At 35.8% G+C, this 15,377-nt stretch overlaps 1 protein-coding gene and 1 long non-coding RNA gene across 14 annotated transcripts in view; one reads left to right on the top strand and one right to left on the bottom strand.

The window, feature by feature from the left end:
- Positions 1-7,371: 7,371 nt before the first annotated feature.
- On the bottom strand, positions 7,372-9,806 carry LOC141572325 (uncharacterized). The gene is made up of 2 exons (XR_012497708.2): positions 9,355-9,806; positions 7,372-8,959 (listed from the first exon to the last, which is right to left on the bottom strand). It is a non-coding gene; the product is annotated as an uncharacterized LOC141572325 (long non-coding RNA).
- Positions 8,954-15,377, top strand: part of BAZ2B (bromodomain adjacent to zinc finger domain 2B) — a 311,801-nt gene continuing 305,377 nt past the window's right edge. For all 13 annotated transcript variants that reach the window (XM_088794244.1, XM_019727243.3, XM_074336965.2 and 10 more), the window contains exon 1: positions 8,954-9,177. The gene's annotated coding sequence lies outside the window, so the exon portion shown is untranslated. The remainder of the gene's footprint in view (positions 9,178-15,377) is intronic.

Here is a 15,377-nt window from a genome sequence, read left to right as displayed (position 1 = left end):
CTGTGCTTCCGGTTCTTGTATGTCTATTTTCTTCACCAGGGTAGGAAAGTTTTCAGTCATTATTTCTTCAAATAGGTTCTGAATCTCTTGTTTTCTCTCTTCTCCTTCTGGTACCCCTGTGATGTGAATGTTGTTATGCTTGATGTTGTCCCAGGGGTCTCTTAAACTATCCTCATTTTTTAAAAATTTTTTTCTTTTTGCTGTTCCGATTGGGTGTTTCCTGTTACCTTGTCTTCCTAATCGCTGATTTGATGCTCTGCTTCATCTAGTCTGCTGGTGATTCCTTCCAATAGATTATTTATTTCAGTTATTGTATTCTTCACTTCAGACTGGTTCTTTTTCATGGTTTCTATGTCCTTTTTTATTCTTGCTGTCTCTTTGTTGAAGTTCTCATTGAGTTCTTTCAGCATCCAGTAATCATTGTTTTAAACTCTGTATCTGGTAGGTTGCTTGCCTCCATTTTGTTTAGTTCTGTTTCTGTTCTAGTTTTGTTTAGTTCAGCTTTCTCCTGTCCTTTCATTTGGGACGTATTTCTTTGCTTCCTCATTTTTGCTGCCTCTCTGTTTCTATGTATTAGGCAGATCTGCTCAGTCTTCCAAAGGTCTGCCAGTCTTCACCAGGTGGCCTTATGTAGTAGGAGCCCTGTGGGGCCCTTCACAATCTCCCTGGTCACCGGCTCCAGTTGCTTCAGTCCGTTGAGTGGGTTGTGTTTTCCCTCCTGTTATTGTGAGCCCTGATTGACATTGGCTTGTTAATGGATAGGATTGATGCTCAGTCTGATTGGCTGTGGGTTTTGGCCATGTACACAGCTTAAAGTCTGCTGTGTGGTGGGCTTATCCCACTGAATGAGATTCGCTCCAGCAGTGCCTGTTGATACTGCCTGTTGTATGTGCCACTTCTGAGGCTAATTGGGTGGTGCTCTGCTGTGGTCTGAAGCTAACTTCCAGGTATGTTGGTTCTAAGGTCTCTTGGGAGGGGCTCAGTGCAGGCCCTGGTCACCTACTGTCTGTGACTGGTTGGGGGCTACCTGGTAGGAGGTACAAAATGATCCACGGTTGTTTGCTACCTATGTGCTAACCCTGGAGGCACGTGGGAGAAGCCACAATATGAACTGAGGACAGCTGCCACCAGTACCAGGCCTGGGGTATCTCCGCAAAAAAGCCAGGACACACCAAGCCTGCTGCCACCTGTTGGTTCCCTTAAGGGTCAGCCACTGATAACGCCTCGTGCAGTATGTAAGTTGCGTGAGGCAGGGTCTCAGGGAGTCACTAGAGTGGGAAGAGTTGTGCTCACCAGATTAATGTAGACTCTGGTTTTGTGCTGAGCCTGGAGCTACTCAGCAACAGTCTCAGAGCACCAAGGACAGCTGCCGCCTGCCTGGGTCCTGCAGACTTTGATAATTTTACAAGAAAGAATGCAATGCTGGTGGTACTGGCTGCTTTGGAGAAAGTGCCTCTGGCATTGGGGGAGTTGGGTAGGGCCATTTCCAGGTGAGTCAGCAAGGTGGAGCAACAGAGCTCACCAGACCAATTAGATTCAGATTTGGCCTGTGGAGGCGGGCTCAACACAGGAAAGATGGCGACCACCTGCAGGCTGCTTGGGAGATGGACCCCACACAGGGTAAATGGCGACTGTCCTCAGTGCTTGCTTTGAAGCTACACATTTCATTCTGTCTCCTGTATGCCTCCAACGCTCTCTGAGCTATTGTCCATCTGCTGGAGCCTAAGGTGAGTGTCTGTAAGTGAGAGAGTCTGTGTGCAGGCCATTTAAGAGGACACCTGGGTTTCCCGCAGCCTTCCGTCCCACCCCGAAGGTCGGAATCCCCAGTGTTTTTCACAGCCAGATATTGTGGGAGCTCCTCTTCCTGGCACCAGTACTCTGGGCTGGGGAGGCTGGTGTGGGGCTAGTGTCTCTCGCTCCTCTGGGGGGAACCTCCATGGCCTGGATATCCCTGCTAGTTCTCAACTGCCACACGGAGTTTTGGGGCCAGCCATTTTTGTGTCTCCGCTCCTCCTACCAGTTTTGACATGGTTTCTTTTTTATATCCTTAGTTATTAAACTTCTGTTCAGCTTACTCCAGATGGCTCTCCAGATTAATTGTTCTGTAATTTAGTTGTAATTTTAATGTGTTCCCCGAAGGAAGCAGGTACCATGTTTATCTACTCTGCCATCTTGGATCTCCTCTCCTTAAGATCAGAATTATGTATTTTTTAATATAAAACATGTAATGAGTTCATTCTGTTAAACCCAGTTCAAATTGAGGATCACAGAGTTTTTATGTAACTCATTGATTTTATATGTTTCCTTTTTTTGTCCCATACCAAAAATTAATTCCCAAATATACCAACTTAATTACTCATTTGCTTTTTCTCTCAGACTATATATGCAACATTACAACAGCACCAATTAATAGCAAAAAATTTTGGTTACTGGTAACAATTTAAGTGCCTGTTCCTGCTTTAAATTTATTTTTCTTAGATTATATCCTAGAATGAGGGATTTACTATGAAATTACTGTGTTTGTATGTGCTTCCTAAAAATTACCATGTTTGATCACTTGGCATATTCTCTCTGTATCGGTTTGCCACCAACTCCATATACAATTAAGTTCATTTATTTTATCTGGCTTTCATTTTGATGGCATTGCTTTTTGTATTAAATTTGTTTTAGAATTATGTAGATGATTTTATATGGTTCAAAAATCATATCTACAAAGCAAGTCTTATGAGAACTCTTCCTACTATTTTATCTTTACTATCCTGTTCCCTTCCTCCTTATTGATAACCATTTTTTTAAGGTTTTGATTTTTCCTTTTATTTAAAAAAATAGGCAAATATATAGATGAATGGTAGTATACTATTCATATTATTCTTTACTTTGCTTTTTTTACTTAACAATATATACTAGGCTTGACTGTGAAATACTTTACACTACATATATTCTTCATTCCTTTTTAAAAATTGTCTAGTACCCCACTGTGTACATGTACTATAATTAATTCAACCATTTCCCTATAAAGGACATTTGTATTATTTACAGACTTTTGCTGTAACAAATAATGCTTCAATGAATAATTTCTTATATACCTATTTTGTATATTTTTAAATGTTCAGATTCTTGGAAGTGGGATTTTCTAGTTGAAAAATAAATGCATATGTAACTTTGCCAGATGCTGTCAAATTCTCTCTTGTTGGGGTTTTTCCATTTTTCACTCCAACAAGCAATAGTTGAGAGTCACTTTTGCCCACAAGTACCTCACTAGCAGGCTGTGTTTGAAACTTGGATTTTTGCCAATATGTTGGGTGAGAAATAGTATCTCAGTAGTTCTTAATTTGCAAGATTGAGAATGTTTCTTTTTAAAAGCATTTGCATTTCTTTTTCTGTAAAATATCTGTTCAGATCTCTTGCCATTTTCCTATCACGGTGTTGGTCTTTTATTTATTTTTAGATACTCTTTATATATAGGATTATTAAATTGTCTCACATAAGTTACAAATTTTTTTTCACAGTTTTTTATTTGTCTTTATACTTTGGTTGTGGTATGTTTTATATTATTTTTGCCATACATAATCTTTTTATTTTTACATGTTGTGATTTACCACTATTTTACTTCATTGCATTTAGTTTTGACCATTGTTAGAAATATTTTCCCTACTCTCCAGGAATTGACCCATATTTTTTCCTAGTACATGTGTGATTCAAATTTTTATATTTATATATCTGATTTTTTTTGAAATTTATTCTTGGAAGAGATCCAAATTCATCTTTTTCTTATGACTACCCAGTTACTCCAACAATACTTATTAAAAAATCCATCCCTTCTTCACTGCTTTGAAACACAGCTTTTATCTATATTAAATTTCCATATGGAATTGGGTCAGTTTCTCAATTTTCTTTTGTGTTTTGTTGGTCTCTTTATCACATGCCAATACCAAGTGTTAAATTATAAAGGCTTTATAGCATATTTTAATATCTGATACGACACACCTACCACTCCCAATGCTCTTCATTTACAGTGTTTTCTGGCCTTTTCTTGTTTTTTTGTTTTTAATTAATAATCAGCTGGGCTTATAACAGTGTTCTTAATCAGGAGTGTTTATCAGAAGCATTGTCAGAGTTTGAAAAAAAAAGAACTAGGTCCCCACCTCAGATCTAGTGACTCTCTGGATATTGGGCCTGAATATGTACTTTTTGAAAAAGCGCTCCAGTTGATGCCGATAATTCCATTAAAAGTGACATATAAAGTATACATTCAAGTTCTAATTCCAGACTACCTTATGGTTTATTTTCTCTCATGTATTTTGGACCTCACTTAATGACTCCTGCATTTACCCAATTCCCTATGACAGAAATCTCTGTGGTCTCACTTTAGTTCTACCTTTTCTTTTTCTGTTTTCACTTAGTCACACATTTTACCTCAAAATAAATAAATAAATAAATAAATCCACATTTTACCTCAAAAATATCTAGCTTTAAACCTCCAATGCGTGGTTCTTTTACCATCTTTCTCACGGACTGTTAAGCAATCTTTTCATACTACAGTCTATCATCTGCACTGCCTACACAGTTATTGTTCTCTTAAAACAAGGTTGATCATGTCACTCCTTTGCTGACTTTTGTTGTCTCTCAGGATAAACTCAACCAGTTTACATGGTACATCAGGCCTTTCACTCTCACGTCCCAGCCTCCTTTTCCTTCTTCATCCATTATTCCACACCTCACATTGGATATTCCTGTTACACTGAAGTTCTCACTAGTGAAGGGACACCACACCTAATAATCCTTTGTATTTAAACTTATGGTTTCTTTCAATTAGAATCCACCTCCTCCTCCCTTTGCCTGGTAAGCTGTCAGTATTTGAGATGGTGTTCAAATAGCATCTCTTTGATAAAGCTTTTTCAGACTCCCAGTAAGAATTAGTTGCATCATCCTCTTTATTCTAGCAAAACTTTATTATTTGTATCTTTATAATACAATTTATGCGAGTCTCTAATCTCCCTGGAATTTCCTACATTCAACATCAACCAGAATGTGAGCTTTTCATGTTTTTCCAGCGTCTAGCAGAGTGCATAGCATATAGCAAGCACTCAAATGTTTGTTCAATGAATGAAAAGCTTCATTAGTCTGTACCGATGAAACAGAAACAAGACATGACAGTGGCCAGCTTGTTCTACTATTTGGATATCTCATTCTTTAGGCTTTTTGTAGTCAGCCTTCCTAGACTTTGTTCTCTGTACATGGCAATTCCTTACTGTTTGAAGATCCATGTACAGTACCTATAGTAGTAAATTAAGATATCTGTCCATCTTTACCTCTCTATCTACCTATTTATGAAGTTCTGTTTTTGTCCTAAAAACAGATGCTACTTGAAAGAAGAAAGTGCAATAATTGAGACTATAGGGGTGGCATAATTAGTCTATGGGATAGGTATATATCATATATAGAAGTTCAGAAATAATTATCAGTAATATTGGAAAAGATCTGTTTGATCATTTAATTCTTTTACAACTCTGTACATGATGAAGTACTAACTTAGATAATGATATTAGGTAGAAGACTAAGTGCTATGAGAGCCAGATTGTTTTATAACTACAGTAATTCTTTTTTTTTTTTTCCCCCACCCCCAACTCTATGTCGTAATCTCTGAGACAATCAAATGTGATAACATGAAAAAAGGGAAGGAGTCATACTAAAGAATATTAAGTGCAACTTTTTAGTTAGAGGGTATCAAATACTGGAATAATCCAGTTTTAAATTTCTAGTGTAGCATTATTTTTAAAAATCAGTTTTTAAAGTACAGATTAAATTGGAAAATTAATATATTTGAATTACCAAGTAACACCAAATTAGTTTAGATATATTTTCACATAAAAATTGAAGCTTTTTATATTACTGAAATACAAGAATTCATGAATTTTAGATATCTATGTGAGTTTTTTACCAATTATTTTATTAATTAATTGATTTCCATTTAACGGCATTTCATCTTTGAGAATGTGGCAAAAATATTCTCCAAACTACATAAAGAGCCCTTGATGATAATAAAACTCTTTTAAAAATATTTTAAAGACATAAAATCAAGTTCTTCATTATCATCACTTTTATCCTTTATTCCAACATTTGATTACACTCTTAAGTTCATTGTTCACCCAAGAAAAAGACAACTTTGTATTGTATGCTGTTTCAACTTGAAATTATATATATTCTTTAGAAACATTTTTGAACTGTGGTCTAAAATTACCCAGGAGAATGATAGGAATTTTTAATATGAGACTTTATATAAGTTTATCACTTTCATTACATATGTACATTTTTTCTGTTGATTAGACATATATCCAAACTTTAAATTAATAAATGAATTTTACTATGTCAAATATTTTTCCCACTGGTTTTTTTCTCTAAAAATCAGGCAATGTAAATTAAATATCCTTATGAAACCTATTGTTTGGAAAGCCAATGTGCCATCTTTAAACTCAATATTATTTCAAAACATTGGAAACAAAAATTGAACCATGCTTTGCAGGATATTTTGTAAAGTATTTAAGTAAAATATACATCTTTAGTTATTCGAGTTATTCAAGAGGGCCATTTATTTCAAGAAAAATGTTTTAAAAGAATTCTTTATGAAAACTGAGACAACTTGAATCTAGTAGCCCTTTTAAAAAATCTTTTCAGAAATGAATGTTTTCAACAGTTATGCTAGTGATTAGGCAAAGTGTCAGAAATGAATTGTTAAAATATTATTATACTTTATTTATATGTAGAAATATCAGTCAAGTGCCTTGTTTACTTCCAAATGTTTTAAATACTGTTTGAGTAATTACCACCATTATATAAAAAATCATGAACTTTTTTGCATGTTGCTTTGGAGGGAATATCTAAATTCACACTTACATTTTAATCTATATTTTCCTTCTGGAACATTATTAGTAAATTTTGAAATTGTAGAACTGTTGACCCAGTCATACATGTACAGAGCTTGGCCTCTGAGTTAATTAAATATGAGTTAATAATATATTAAAGGAAATTATTGTCCTTATTACAGTTATTAGGTAGTTACTCAAATTATAGCTTCAAAGGAATGCAGAGCATGGAAAAACTCAGGATTAAATTATGCATTTGAACCTTAGGCCAGCTTTTACTGTACAGACAGTTTTCTGCTAAGAGAGAAATTGTATGTCATTGAAATTAAATGCTTTTCTGGGGATGGAAGGTTCCAGTTTTTAATGAAATTACTGAGTGTGGTGTAGTGAAATGATTAAAATCTGTATTCCGGGAATGTGGCAGGGAAAAAAAATCAATAAGTGCTAGCACAGCTTTGCTGCTCAATGTGAATCCTGAGAATGAAATAAACTACTACAAAAATAATAATTAAAAACATATCAGCACATTAATTTATTTAGCATCAGTCTCCTGAGACATCATCTTCACTAATTTTTAGCATACATTTTACTATGTAATGAGCAGCCTTCTTTTCAAATACCCCTATTAGACAGGCAGTATTTCCGCCCTTCCCCCAGTGCTCCTGCATTGCAATCATTGTACTTGCACTTATTATGTTACAAATGACCGAGGTAAGGCTGACATTCTCAGTGCATGCAAAAAGACCTAGTCTGCCAGGCTTTCTTTTTTTTTTCCTAATGAAGCAGCTTTGTGAAATCTCCCCATGTGTTAATACTAATGAAGATCCTCCAGCACAATTAAAATCACAGCCAGTGGCTGAAGAGGAAACAAAAAACAATAGCGTCTTTTAAGATACATTTATCCGCATTTATATGTACAAAATATACATATATGGTCAAGTTATGTTTTCTAAAGCTTGCCTTTCCTTTACTCTTCTTCCTGAAAATTAAATTATGTAATTTTTAATTATCTGAACTTTCAGACTTCAATGTTTTGCGTGATGGGGGAATACTAACTACCTCAATGAAAACATTTTTAAAATATGTATCTTCTTGGGTAATAAAGCGTTAACCAACGAAAATACTTTTTTTAAGAAATCATTTTTAGGAAGCTATTGGATGTGTGTGGGTAATGTGCACTTTAGTCTAACTTTACTGGTTTCAGAATGTTGGAATTGGGGGGGAAATTGTAGGGTAAAAAACAAAGTTCAAAGAGGTTCTGGTGGTAGACAAATAGCATACCTCGTGTGTAGTTTAAAGATAGAGCAACGGGTTACCAGTTTTGATATTTTAAAAAATGGTCAATTCCTGCAATTAGCTATCCCCTGCTCTTTTTTTCACCCTCTCAGAAACTGGGGGGAAAAACTACTAATTTATAATTTTACAGTTTTAATTTATAACTTTACAACGGTTTACTATTTTAACATGTTTTATTTAAATTTTAACTGCATAAACATTACAGCCTGCTTAACTTGCCCGTGTTAGAGCAGTAGCGGTTAATCCCGGGACCATTTTGCGTCCTTCTTTTTATTTTATTTTGACTTCCAAACATCCACGAATTCTTGGCATATTAACTTAGTTGGCTTATAGACTACAACCACATTCTGAGTTTATGGACAAAAAAGTTTAGGTGAAAATGGTTAATCTAGGTTCCCTATTATGTTTTCGGTTTTGAAAAATTACGTTTTCGATTCCTATTTTCTGTCCTCTCCACTTTTACAAGCAAAACACAACATTTAAGTTTCCGAACTTTTTCCTGGGACAAGGAAGAGTGCAAGCTCAAAGCTACAGTATTCTTGGGAAGAAGAAGCAACCCCCTCCCTGTCTTGGTTCCTTTAGGAGCTGATAGGTCATTTATTATTGGAACTGAAATGGTATAAACAATTCTCTCTCTTTTTTCCCTTGTTAACAGCAACTTTCATTGTTAGAGAGAGGAGAGAGAGAGAAGCCTTGTTGGTTGACGTCACTTGGTTCATGAAGCCTTCGCCTAGAAGTGAAGCTGCTGAACAAACCTTGAGAAGAATCATCTCCTGCTTCAATCTGCTGCTGGATAGGAACTAATCAGAGAGAGAGAGAGAGAGGCGGAAGACGGAGAAGGAGGGAGTCAAGGGCTTTCCCGATCACAAATCTCACCTCCACTCCAACTCTGTACTTTTCTTGCAAAAATAATAGGAATAAGGAGGTGTTGGGGCTTCCAAAAACAAAAATCGTAACCTTCAACCATCTGGGGAAGGCAAAAATCCCATCCACCGCAACTCTCAGTTCGAAAGTAAAGGTAAGTTACAAATCCTCGGGTGTGAGGGGTGCGGGTGAAGATGAAAATTCCTAATGTTATAAAGCCGGTAGAAACTGAAAAGGAGGAACTACGCTCCTGCGATCAGGGAAGACTCCGGAGTTGCTATCTCGAGGCGCCCGCCCTGCCCGCCCTGCTGGCCCTGCCGCGGCTGTTTACCCTCGCCGGTCGGTGTGTCTCTTTGTTGTGCTGGCTGCGAGGCTGGGGTGGTGCTGGGGTCCCGAGTGGAGTTTGGGGGAGCAGGACGCGGAGGTGCGCAGTCCTGGGTGGGAGGTGGGGGGTGCGGTCTCAGGAGAACGTAAACTTTATTCCTAGCTGCCGGTGCGGGACTTCGGTCCAGCAGGGCCGCGGGCGGGCCGTGCCTCCGGGCGCGGGCAGACGCTGCTGCTGCCGCCGCGGGTCCGCCGCCTTTGTGCCGGCCGCCCGCACTGTGCGGACGCCGGGCTCCGCGTCTCCTGCTTCCTGGCTTTAGCTTCCAGCGCTCAGGTCGCTGCCAACAGTTTTGCTTCTTAAAAAAAAAACCACCCCAAAACCAACAATCTCTGGCATTGTCGAGATCAATGTTCCTGCCGGGGAATATCCGCTGGTCCCCCCCTTCTTGCCGGGGTAGTTTCAAGATTACCCCCCCACCCCACCCCCGCCCGCCCCACCAGTCCGCCTACTGCTGCCCCTTTTTTTGCCTCCGCCCCCTCTTTCCTGCAGGACTGATTAGCTGCGCCGGCCACCCTCACACCCCCCTCCACCCCCAATTCTGGCCTCTTTTGCTCTTTCCCTGCATAGCTTGGAGCTCTAGAGTTTACTGAAAATAAGCTGGGGTGGGGGTGGGGGTGGGAGTGGGGGCAGGTGGGACTGGGAAGAACACCTGGGAAGATGGATATGTCTCTATACCGGGGGTTAGGGGAGCATAGCTGTTCCTACTGTAAATGTCTGTCTCCTAGCAGTTCTTCCCGGGGAACAACCGCCTGCTCTCAACTCTTCTTCGCTCTTTTAATCCTCTTGTCGCTCCCCCTCCCCCTTTGCCCTTTCGCAGCTCCCCTCCCCTTAAAGTAGTTCCACGAACCCCAGAATTGGGACTTGGGAAAGGAAGGAAGTGTTTGGAGAGTCAGACCTGGCCTTGCTGTTTGGGAGATTTTTCTCTTCTTTTCTGGCCCTCTGTATTTATCTTTTGTGTCTTGCTTCCTTATAAAGGGAGAAGCAGCTGCAGTGCTTGGCCGAGTTGAAATTTATCCCTTTGTGTATATTACAATATCCTCCATTTTTTCCCTCTGCCCTCTAAACAACAAGCGTTTCGCCATCTTGGGCAATTTTTATTCCCAAGTCTCTTTCTCTCTCTCTCTTTTATTTTTGAGGAAAGGAAAGAAGCCTTAGAAAGGCAAAAAGTGTGTCTGGATAAGACTCAAAGTTTAGGGAATGTTCAGGGGGCCCAGTGACGTCATGTAAACTTTATCGAGAAATTGTCCCAAGAGGAAATTTTCCGCTTAATTTTTTCCCTGTTTTAAAGGACCGTGTAAATTACTGGTTAACGATGAATTGTGCGGTTTATTTTTGTGTTCTGCTCTCAGAATGAACCCTCAACAGCTACACATTTTATGTTTTGGTAACAGGTGGAAAATTGTGTGCAAAAAATGGTATAAACTTTTATAGTGTCCTTTGGTATTCACAGCTTTTGTCTATGTGTTTTTTATTCTTTAAAGGTATCAACTGTTATTTTTAGTCAGCCGTATTCCCTTTCTTACTTCACTCTCTGCTGTGCATTTTTCTTTAATCAGCTTGGTTAATATTTACGTATACTTATTTTAGGTTATCTAGATCTCCTTTTATAATTAAATTTTCTATTTTATACATACTTGTTTACATTTTGAAAATATATAACTATTGAAAATACTTGGAGATACAGGATACTTTTAAAATTTAGTAGCAGGTATTAAGTCAAATGGCAAAAATGTGGTTAGTATTTAAAAGGCAGAATTGATTTTAAAATATATTTTATAACCTCAAACTAGAAGCTCTGTCAGCCATTATGAAAAGATAAACAATAAAAACTAGTGTTGTTTAAATTTGCTTGTCTAAAATAGTTTTTCACATCACGAAAGTTTAGTTGGTCACATGATCAAACTTAATGATACACTGACTAGTATATAAATAAGAGGCACTGTAAATTGAATGGGAAAGTGGAATTCTGTCTCCTGTAGTCATTTGCAGTCAGCATATTTACTTCTCTTCTAACAAGGACATGAAACTGTCTGTATTTAATTTGCATTCTCTTTGTCTTCTGGGTTGGGGAAAAACATTGACTACAATTAACTCAAAAAAAAAAAAAAAAAAGGCTACTAGAAACAATTCTGAATACATTGAAAAGGTTGGTCTAAGACATAAAAACTTATGTTGTATGTGGTATGTTTTTATCTCTGTAGCAGCCTTCTTTGGTGTTATCTGCTATGCTATTTGTCTAGGAATTTGCTTTATGTAAAATGCTATATAGAAAGCTTGACTGAATTGAATGTCTGCCATTTATGTGAATTGTAGGTAGGTGAAAAATGTTTAAATAGTTAAAAGCACATAGAACAGATGGTTCTAAATTATACATGCAACAAAGGACTAGAAGATTTGGCAGATTATAAATAGCAAGCAACAGAGGATAAGCAGTTTAAGGAAATGGTAGTTAAGTACATTTGATGTCTCACACCTATTGTAAACACTGTACATTGTCACTGTGCTGCCTAATCAATAATTTGGACAACACTGATGCACTTATAAGTTTCAGATAGAAAAAAGTAAGATTTTCCAAATGTTTGAATGGTTGAATGTAAAATTATTTAAAGCCTGTGATGACAAGCTTTTTTTTTTCTTTTTTTTTTTTTTAAGGAAATCAAATTGTATGCTTTAAAAATATTAAGTTATTTATGAAAACTTAATACTGTTGTATTCATGTAATGGTTTGGAGAGTGGTAGGTACACATTTTAAAACCCAGAGAATAGTATCTTTACTGTTCTCATATCTTAAATTAGTCCTGGAGTATAGTAGCCTTTTACTCTTTCAAACACTACAGAAAAATATTTTTAGGCTATTTAGTCTTGGAAATGCGTTTATTAGAATACTGTTGACATAATTTACTAAAATAGTTATTAAATGAAGGAAGGATATATTTTAGTACTAAATGAAAAAGATATATTTTAGTGTTTTTGAGTTTTGTGCAGAACATGATGATTTTACTTGGTGAATGTAGTTTACTCTCAGTTTTAAAAATGTAAACATTTTTATGTAGTTTTTGCCTTTCTGGAAGAATCTGAGTAATTATATTTAGGATTTTCAAAAGATTTAGAATAACTTAAAAGTATTCAACTTGGCAGAAATTTGTTTTCATTTTTATAAGCCATTTATTTAAAATGCGTATAAGTCTGTAATGGAAACCTTGGAATTTTAATTCTGTTGCCCTTTCTCCTATTTCTTTGTTTGCATGTTTATTATAGAACTGCAGTGTAAAGGAGCAGATGTTTTGCCAAACATCCTGATGTGTTGCTTTTTCTTATGGGAGTGCATAACTGTTCCTTCTGATGCATCAACTTGACAGCTGGTTGATTTCATGGAGCTGCTAAGAAGCCATTAGTGGTGTCATTGAATTGAAACAGAACAGTCACTCCCAGCTTGAACTGCAATTGTTAATGTCTTTGTTGCTACTTTTGTGTTACTATACAAGATATAGGATATCACAGTTGCGTGAAAGTTCATGTTTTCTGTCTTATCTCCTTGAATTAGTGAATGTATATGTTAGAACCCGATTACTTTTAGGTTTAAATATTTCTCAAAGAAAGAGATTGTAAGTTGTAATTCTGAGTTTTTGACCTAGTTCTAGCTAGAACTACCAAAAGAAGATATGATTTATCACAAACACAGAAATGTGGTGACTTTGACTCCTAGGTAAAATTATATCATCCAGATTGAATGATATTTAATATAGTTGATATTCTGAAGGGTTAATTGAATTACCTACTTAGGTATTTTAAGGTTTTTGATTATATAAAGTTAAATATTTCATAACATGAGGTTTTAAAAATACAGTACTTTAATAAATGTTTACCCTTTTGATTAAATATTTCTTTAAACTTTTGTTGTACAAGATAATCAGAAAATAATTATTGAGTAAATGGGCAGCTTTGTGTTTTTGTTTATAAGGAAGTGAAGATAGTAAATAATTGTAGCATTTAATTATCTTAAAAATTGAAATCATATTTTTATTGCACTAATAATTTTATTGATAGTTTCAACTATCAAACTGGTACTAAAATGGGGTCAGATCATTCCATTGGTGCCTGTGTTTTCTTTTTCTAATTATTTGCTACTTTTTTTTTCATGGTGGGAGAAGAGAGGAAGGGGGAAAGAAAAATAGTAATAATCTCAACAGAAAATACATTAAAAAAATTTTGTGTAAAAAACTTTAGGATGATAAGTTTAAGGATATAATGTAGCTTATCACTTTGTTAGGAGCTCATTTCTAGTCCCAATATTTATTGACTTTTAATTTAAAGTTTTAAAAATACGTTATGCATTCAAACAATTTTTCAAAGAGCATAAAATTTACAACATTTCAAATAAAATAGTTTGCCTTTAAAATACTTAAAATGTGAAATTGATGATTAGAATATATAATTTGGGTAGTGAAATCCCATTAAAAGGACTTACTATACAATATAAATGAATTTCAAACACTTGTAATACACTGTTGAGTGATTCCAGAATTATTATTTCCTGAAATCAAAAGTTTATAGAGGTGCTTTCCCTTTCAGTAGATCATGCATTACTTAGACTAAAGCTAAGATTTATTTTCAGGTAATATGCTTTCTCAATCCTTTTATATAATAGCCACACCATTCCCTAAAAAGAAAATCATATTATCTTAGCCTATGATACAATTTTTAAGAAATACATTTACTCATAACATATTTGTGTCAAGGCAGATATTCATCATATAAACTAAACTGTTAAATTGAGTTATAAAATGTAAATGATTTTTTAAGGGAATCTCAATGCTTAGCTCATTTTTACAGATATACAGTCTTAATTCTGCAAATAAGTGTCCCATAATTTAAGAAGTTTTCATCATTGGCTTTCTTAGAGGAGGGCAATTTTAAATAAAAAGTCACAAAAAGTTTAAACTTTCATAAGTTTTTCTATTTCATATTAACTTTGAAGTTTTGGGCAATAAATATATTTAGCTAACTTACAATTACATGTGTAGTCATAAAATAGTGGCAACATGCTTGCTGAAAGAAAAATAACATGAGTTTACATGACTTTTAAATCTATTTTGACTGCTTTGTGATTTGTGGCAAGTCAATACCTTTTGAGATGTAAGATATTTAATAGTTCTGATATTTGCAAGTTAAATATTGAGCTTTTAGAATGAATAGGCTTTTATAAGAATATGAGGTGAAAATACAGTTTTTATCTCACATATTTAAAAATTTACTGTGCAAGAGTTGTTTTCAATTTGTTTTTTAAATACAATCAATGCGTTTAAAGTATTTGTTTTTATAATTTATGAAATTTGGCATGTACACTGGTTTTTGAATGCCTTTTATTCAAAATAAAAATTGTGTTAGCAATGATACTAATAATGAAGATACTATATAGATAAGAACCTCTACAAATGTTTGTGTTCACATGTGTGTGTATGTAAAAGGAAAAAGGAACGTTTGGTTTGAAGATAGTTATTGCATTGATGCTTAAGCTATGTGTAGACATAATTGTGTGTTTTTCCTGTTTTCTCCTCTTAACACTTTTCCAGAAGCATGCACTCATTAATCAAAGACGGTGCACTCCTGCTGAGGGCAGAGAGGTTCATCAAATTGGCAGTCAGTTTGGTGTAAAGAACGGTGTACTGAAGCTCTTAACTTGCTGGGACATAAATAAATCTAAGGTCTTTGTATGCAAACCCTGGAGGTTAATACTGTATAATTCAATGTCCTGTCTTTGTTTTTATGATTGATGTTTTTGAATGTTTCAAGCTTGATGCAAATCTTCTAGTAGGTCAGGTCTGGCAATCTGATTGGCTGAAGTACGAAAGCATTAGGTTGTCAGGACTTTGAGTATGCTGCAGAGATTTTGATTTTTTTTTTTTCCTTCGAGATCATTGTCATATTGCCTGAGCTGTTATAGGAATGTACTGATGATTGACATCCCC

The sequence above is a fragment of the Rhinolophus sinicus genome, chromosome 17, assembly GCF_057876585.1.
Source record: "Rhinolophus sinicus isolate RSI-liver-muscle chromosome 17, RSI-T2T, whole genome shotgun sequence".
Taxonomy (NCBI): Eukaryota; Metazoa; Chordata; class Mammalia; order Chiroptera; family Rhinolophidae; genus Rhinolophus; species Rhinolophus sinicus.
This window is presented reverse-complemented; position numbering and strand designations above follow the sequence as displayed.